The 7,956-nt window shown below is 52.1% G+C and overlaps 1 pseudogene; it reads left to right on the top strand.

Annotated features, from left to right (window-relative positions):
* Positions 1–2,388: 2,388 nt before the first annotated feature.
* LOC139330752 (uncharacterized) lies at positions 2,389–4,879 on the top strand (annotated as a pseudogene).
* Positions 4,880–7,956: the final 3,077 nt, after the last annotated feature.

The raw sequence follows: 7,956 nt of genomic DNA, 5'->3' as shown, positions 1-7,956 counted from the left end.
GCTTTGATTCTGTGCTTTCTATCTTGTAGAGTCACTGTGTGACTTCAGTTTTGAAAGGAACAGATGCTTTGATTTATCCTTATTCAATAAAGGAACATCATGTTACTCTTTGATGTGTATTTATATTTATATTGGATGTGTATTTTATATATAGTCTATGGAAAACTATCTAATCTAATGATTGCATCATCATCTAAAATAATCATTTATCTACAATGATTGAAATTAATGAAATTAATTAAAATTGAAATTAATGATGCTTATGTTTTGTGTTAATGTTTAAATACTGACAGTGGATCTAGTTGAATGTGATAACAATGTGTAGTGGGCAGTGGAATAACTATTGGTTTCCGTTTGTGATGACTGCTGACTGAGATAAGGGATGAGATTAAATAGATCCTGGAACTTAGCCTGGTCTGGAGCAGGCTAGTTCCACAGAATAAATCTCCATGGTAACTTATCCCATAACATATCCCACTTTCCACTATCCTGCTTTTGTGCAACCGGACCACGGATAAGTTGAGCCAGGATAACCAACATATCCCGGCTTATCCTAGTTTTGTGCAATGGGCCCCGGGTCACTTTCAGTCACCACCAGTAAACATCTACCTTGTTTACATCTAACCCTACAAACCACACGAGCTCCCCCTGTGGTAAGGAGTGCCAACTAACATCTTCATACATCATAATGTAAGCCTAGTGTAAATTTAATTTATAATCAGTGTAAATTTAGTTGTAAAAATATGTTTGATTATTTCTATGGACTAACTGTCTGAGCCTCGTCTTATCTTAAATCATAAAAGATGTGTTCTCTATCGTCTCGAGACTATCTCTCCACTCCGTTACATATTCCATATGTACGGGATATGACCCCCCGCTGCTTGTCAGGGTACTTGGATAATTCTTTAAGACACACCAGCTCGCCCGGCCATGCCCTATAAAGCGCCAGCGCTGGCGTGCGATCACTGATTGTTTGATCGCCATGTGCGCGTCAGGGTGCAGTGTCTCACAAGCCGCGTTAGAGAAAGAACTAGGGTGCAGTTGTTGAATCCGCTTCCTGTTGTAAGTCGGGGCGTCTGTCTTTGGCAGCCTCCCTGGATTACTGTGTCCTAGGCCTCTTCCTGTCTGTTTCTGCAAGCGAAGTCATCCTGTCCGGTTGAGCCGGAGGTCCCCCGGCTCCCGGCGGTGGTGGCTGTGTTCCTCCTGGCGTATTGCTCGCGGCTCGTGAGCTAACACGCTCGGTGGATACACGCCTGGTGCTGACGGTGTTTGGTACGGTGCTCTCTCCCCAACGTATTGTTCACGGCTCGTGAGCTGACGCGTTCGGCGGTTAGGTACTGACTGTGTCAGCTGCAGTGTTGGTCGTCTGAGGGTCGGGCCAGAGCCGAAGCTCCGGCTCCGGGCTCTGGCAGTGTCCTCTTGCCGGCGTGTCGCGCGCTTGGCGGCAAACGCCGGCCTTTCCCTCTCCAACAGTCTCCCCCTCCGATAGTGCAGCGTGTATGGCTCCCACGGCGGCACGCACTGTCCATTAGCAGGAAACAAACGGGGGAAAAAAGAAAAAAAAAAAAAAAGGGAAAATAAGTGAGTTGGCTTCGGTACTACGGCTAACAGGAAGTGAGAGAGTACTTCCGGGTCAGTATGGCGCAGGAGGGACATTGTTGTGTGGGTTGCGAGGTGGCGATGCCCTTAGAGGATGGGCATGATAGCTGTGTTCTATGTCTGGGGCATGAACATGCCTTAGTTTCGAGAGACAATCCTCAGTCGTGCATGGATTGTTTTATTCTGCCTGCACGTACCAGAGAGGCCCGTTGCCGATTTTTTGCTCCAAAGCGTACAGGTGCTGGCGCCTGGCAGGCTCCATTACCTCCTCTTCAGCCTATCACGGTTCGGCCTCCGCTGAGCTCTTTTCCTCCCTTAGGGGAGGAGGACGAGGAGGCAGTGGAGGAGGACGTAGATGTGGAGACCATCTCTTCCTCCGAGGATTATGTTCTCTCTTGCGCACAGCCGTCTGTGAGTGAGGTAACTAGGGGAGAGGTAGCCCGTCGCTTTGAGGAAGTAATTAGCAGGGCCACTAGGGCTCTGGGTGTTGCCCTTCCCAAGAACCCCAGGGCTACATCCTCTCGGTTTAAAGAGGGTACGGAGGTGCGCCCTGCCTCTACCCAGGTGCCGATCCTACCTGATTTTAAGGAGCTGCTGTGCCAGCAGTTCCACACTCCAGCCACTGCCCACAAGTGGTCTGCAGCATGTCGCTGGTTCTCCAACATGCACGACAGGGACCAGATTGCTTGTGGGACACTTCCCCCAGTGGACCGAGCCCTCACTCCATTGGTGTCCCCCTCTAGCTCCATACTTGGCAACGCCACCTGATCGAGTAAAAACTGCAGGGTCATGGACAGCCTGCTCGCCAGGCTACATAAAGCCATGTCGGTGCAGACTCGTCTGGCAAATACAGGCGCTATTTTGTCCCTTTACCTCCGTGACTTGTCTCGGCAGGTTCAGGTCGACACCGGCGTCGGCGAGGGGCTGCAAATGGCCTCCTCATGTCTCTCCTCTGTGATGAGGGAGCAGGCTGAGGCAGCAGGCAGTGCCTTAGCTTCCTTTTGGGTAGCTAGGCGCCACTTGTGGCTGTCTCAATCCCAGCTGCAACAGGGGGATAGAGACTGCCTGCTTAAAGTGCCGGTGGAACCCACAGCCATGTTTGGCCCTCACGCCACTGCCTTATTGCAGCAGGCGCAGGAGAGCCGCCGATGTGCTAAGGAGGTTTCAGGAGGCCTTGCCAGGCGTGTCGCAGGCTCCAGGCCTAGACAGCCTCGCTCTCGGCCAGCACCAGCTCCTGAGGCCTCGTCATGGGGTCAAGGGGACCTCAGACTCCAGCTAGAGGCCTTCCGGCAGCATAAACGCCGCCACCGGGGCAGGGGCAGAGGACTGACTGCTAAGGTAGAGGGGTCCTCCAAGCGCCCTCAACCCTCCTGACAATCATCAGACTCGGGCCAACCAGGTTTCCCCGTCTGCTGCTCGCAGGGTGGCCTGGTTGGCCCTGGAGGCCGACCCGTGGGTGGTTTCCACCATGACCCATGGGTACCGCATTCAGTTTTTGCGCCGACCACCAGTTACAAGAACACCCATGTTTACAACAGTGGCCGATCCTCTCCAGGGGGCGGTTCTGCAGGCAGAGCTGTCCGCTCTCCTGGAAAAAGGGGCCATAAGGGAAGTGGCTTCAGGGGATCAGCGGGCTGGGTTTTTCTCCCGCTACTTTCTGGCCCTGAAGAGGGACGGAGGGCTTCGCCCTATTCTGGACCTCAGGGGGCAGAATCAGTATCTCCAGCCCCTGCGATGCCGGATGTTGACGGTCCCCAGGGTGAGACAGGCAATCTCTGCAGGAGATTAGTTCGCCACTATAGACCTGGAGGATGCCTATTTCCAGATACCCATCTGGAGGAGTCACTGGTGCTTCCTGCGGTTCGGCTTTGCCGGCAAAATATACGAGTTTCATGTGCTGCCGTTCGGTATTTCTCTGGCACCACGCACCTTCACTCAATGTATGGATGCGGTTCTCTCCCCCCTGAGGCGCAAGGGCATCAGGATTTTGAACTACCTCGACGACTGGCTGGTTTGCGCAGTCTCAGAGGAGCAATGCCGCCGACACGTAGCCCTGCTGTTAGACCATATTCGGAGTTTGGGCCTGCGCCTAAACTACAAGAAGAGCAGGCTCGAACCGGCCCGGGTGACCTCCTTCTTGGGTATGGTCCTGGACTCGAGGAGCGGTACAGTTGCTTTGACCCAGGAGAGGCAGCTGGCCTTCAGGTCCTGTGTTGCCCTGTTCTGGCTGCGTGCTCTGGTCAACTGGGGTCTCTGCCTTCGCCTCATGGGCCTAATGGCAGCCATAGTGCAGGTAGTCCCCCTCGCCCTCTTGCACATGCGGCCTGTACAGAGGTGTCTGCTGAGCTTGGGTCTGTGCCCTCAGAGGTCCCACAACACCAAAGTATTGGTCTCTCGGAGGCTCCACAGAGCCCTACGGTGGTGGAAGGTCCCTGCGAACAACAGGGCGGGCCGCGATCTGGGTCCGGTGGTCTATCGCCAGCTGGTGTACACCGACGCATCCCCGGCAGGGTGGGGCGCGGTACACGAAGGCTGGGGGGTCAGCAGTGTCTGGACTGGCCGGTGGCTGGGTCAGCATATAAATGTCCTGGAGCTGAGGGTAGCTCTTCTCGCTCTGCGTCATTTCTTGCCGAGACTGAGGGGTCATCATGTGATTGTCCGCACCGACAGCACAGTGGCGGCCACTTACATCAACAGGCAGGGGGGGCTGGGCTCCCCGGTCCTTTGCAAGCTGGCCACAGTTCTCTGGCAGTGGGCTCACCCCCTCTTCCTCTCACTCAGAGCTGTGCATGTGCCAGGGGTACTAAACTCCGCAGCAGACATCATGTCGAGGGGGGGCCCTCAATGGAGGCTCCATCCGGAAGTAGTTTCCGAGATATGGCGTCGCTTCAGCAGGGCAGAGGTCGACCTGTTCGCGTCCAGGGAGTCGTCCCATTGCCCGCTCTTTTTCTCGCTGCGGAACGACGATCCCCCCTTGGGCTGGGATGCTCTGGCTCACCCATGGCCCAGGGTTCTGCTCTACGCCTTTCCCCCCTTCGCTCTTCTCCAGCCTCTTCTTCAAAGAGTTCTGGTGGAGCATGTGCGGGTGATATTGGTGGCGCCTCTGTGGCCCCACATGGCATGGTTCTCAGCCATTCCACCTCTGCTGGACGGACCACCATGAAAGTTCCCGTGCCGGAGGGACCTTCTCTCCCAGGCGAATGGCGCCCTGTTCCACCCCTTTCCAGTGGGGCTCAGGCTGATGGCTTGGCCCCTGAGAGGGACAGGTTCCTGGCCTTAGGGTTGCCAGAGCCTGTTGTGGAAACACTTCAGCAGGCCCGGGCTCCATCCACAAGGGCAGCTTACTCGTACCGCTGGCAACTGTTTACTGCCTGGTGTGGGTCTAACCAGGTGGACCCCTACTTAGCCTCAGCTCAGCAGATCCTGCAGTTCTTGCAGTCTCAGCTGGAGGCCCGGAAGGCTGCAGTAACACTGCGAGGATTGGTGGCAGCAATCAAAGCGGTGCGAATCGGTGAGGTTGCACTGGGTGCTGAGGACTGTGCCCTCATTTCTCGGTTTCTCCGGGGGGCCCAGAGGCTTACGGCACGAGCTGCTGGGCCCGCGGTTCCCTTGTGGGACTTGGATGTTGTCCTTGGGGCTCTTCAGAGTCCCCCTTTTGAACCCCTTGGGGATGCTGATTTGAAGTCGCTTTCCATTAAGACCGCCTTTCTGCTTGCTATTACCTCGGCCAGGAGGGTGAGTGAACTTCATGCATTGTCCGTGCATGGCGACTGCTGCCGGTTCTCCTCGGATGGTTCTAGTGTCGTTCTGAGACCCAACCCAGCCTTCCTGCCTAAGGTCCTCTCGGAGTTCCATCTGTCTCAATCAGTAGAGCTTAGGTCTCTCTCCTCTCCTGATGCTGGTGAGGACGCTGAGCAGGGTCGGTCTGCTCTGTGCCCGGTGAGGGCCTTGACGGAGTACATTTGGCGGACTCAGGCTATCCGGAAGTCCGATCAGCTCTTTCTCTGTTATGACTTGGGACGTCTGGGAAGACCTCTGTCTAAGTCCAGACTGTCTCACTGGGTGGTGGACGCTATCCGTCAGGCTTACGTCCTGTCGGGTGTGCCTGCTCCATCAGGGGTCCGGGCACACTCCACTCGGGGGTGGCTGCCTCCTGGGCCTTGTGGCGGGGGGCCTCCCTTGCCTCCATTTGCTCTGCCGCTGCATGGTCATCCCCGTCGACCTCTACCAGGTTCTACCATCTTAACGTCGCTGCCAGCCCCTCCCTTGGGGAGCGGGTGCTGGGCTCGGCCCAACGGTAGACACATGGTCTCCCCTCGGCCTTGCGTCTTGCGGGCCGAGCGAGCGGCTTCCCTGTGGCCAGCCTAGTCCCTGCGTCTTGCGGGGCCCCTGGCTGGTTCCCTTTGGTTGCCTTGCGTCTTGCGGGCTTCCATGGTGTCCCTTTCCCTCCCAGGATGGGCCCTAGCGCCTGGCAGGGCCTACTCCTGGGTCTTGTATATATTGTATTTTTGTACATAGTTCGTCTGTTGCACGTTGTGGTGTGGGATTGTGGGCTGCACCGTCTCCTCACGGGGTGTCTTAAAGGTCTACCCCGTACATATGGAATATGTAACGGAGTGGAGAGATAGTCTCGAGACGATAGAGAACGTGTGGTTACTGTGTAACCTTGGTTCTCTGAGTGAAGAGACTATCTCTCCAGTCCTTAGGCCGTTCGGAGACACGTTTCGATCAAACTATCAGTGATCGCACGCCAGCGCTGGCGCTTTATAGGGCGTGGCCGGGCGAGCCGGTGTGTCTTAAAGAATTATCCAAGTACCCTGACAAGCAGCGGGGGTCATACCCGTACATATGGAATATGTAACGGAATGGAGAGATAGTCTCTTCACTCAGAGAACCAAGGTTACACAGTAACCACACGATGTTAATTAAGTGATTAAAAATCCGAACCCTTTCTATAAAATATTTGGATAATTGTCAACAGCTAAACACTAACAAAACAGAAGTTCTGCGCTAGGCTTCGAGTCTTGACCAGCATGTAAATTCATTGGTTTGTTCCTATGTCTGCTAGGTGAGGAACATTGTGAAACTCAGGCCGACTGTTCCCAGAGCTGGACATCATTATGCATGCGTTTATTTCCTCCTGACTTGATGACTGCAATTCCCCTTTCACCTGTGTTAGTGAGACGTTGTTAAACCACTTACAATTGTTTCAAAATGCTGCTGTCAAGCTTCTAAATGGTGTCATGTAACAGCAATTCTCTTGTATTTACACTGGCTTCCTATAAGAGTCAGAATCCAGTTCAGATTCTGATTCTCTATTAGAACCTTGGCATAGTCACCTGCCTACATTAAAGAGACTCTGCAGCCAGATAATAAAAGTGGGAATGTTTAGTGGGAGTGTTCAGACTTGCTTTTGTTGAATGAGTTTTGTGTATTTTTTGTTTCTACCTCTTGTTGTTTATAGGTGGTTTTCTACTTTGAATCAGTTTTGGGTGGGCCACAGTTACTTTGGGTGGGCCTCTTAATTACAAAAGTTAACACTGTTTCCAAATGACTGATATCATGCTGTGGAGGGCGACTAGTATGTCTAGCTGATTATGACATGTTCAAAATCTTTTTAAAAAACATTTTCAATGCCGTAGCTTATTATTTCACCGTGACAGTTTGTATTAGAAGAGGCACACGCGGCTATCTCATTATCTAAATTTTCGCTATGGATCAAGTGGATAGATAGATAGATAGATAGATAGATAGATAGATAGATAGATAGATAGATAGATAGATAGATAGATAGATAGATAGATAGATAGATAGATACTTTATTCATCCCCAAGGGAAATTTACAAGACATCAATTCATTACGAAAACAGACATTTTAACGCCTGTTAATTCATTTTTGTTTGATCTGACGGGTTACTCTTTAAATTGATTGCAATGAGAGGGAGAAACAGAGCGATCAGAGTACTAGGTGAGTTACAATGACTTTTAATAGGAGAGAGAGCGCGCTGCACTGCGCTGTTCATTCATGACCTTAACTGTCTGTGAAGGTAATCTGAAGACAGTCAAGTCAGGCCATAGTATTTAGCTCTAACTCCTGTATTGTCTACATTTTCTACAAGTACTAGTTTCGATGGGAAATGCATTTGCAGGTATATAAAAAAAAAGCAATGACATGATTTCCTAAATACACCGCTTCTACATAGTTGGAAAATGGCGTGTTACTGCATTCAACATAAGACAGAAGGCGAAAGCCTGACTAAAAACACACGAAATATCCTTTAACTATATGGGAAGTTTTTATTTAAAATTCACATTTACTACTTGTTTTCTCTTTTAATACTCACAGTAAAGTATGCC

Source organism: Chaetodon trifascialis, chromosome 4 (genome assembly GCF_039877785.1).
Source record: "Chaetodon trifascialis isolate fChaTrf1 chromosome 4, fChaTrf1.hap1, whole genome shotgun sequence".
In the NCBI taxonomy this organism is placed as follows: Eukaryota; Metazoa; Chordata; class Actinopteri; order Chaetodontiformes; family Chaetodontidae; genus Chaetodon; species Chaetodon trifascialis.
The sequence above is the reverse complement of the archived record's forward strand: the minus strand, read 5'-3'. Positions and strand labels throughout refer to the sequence as shown.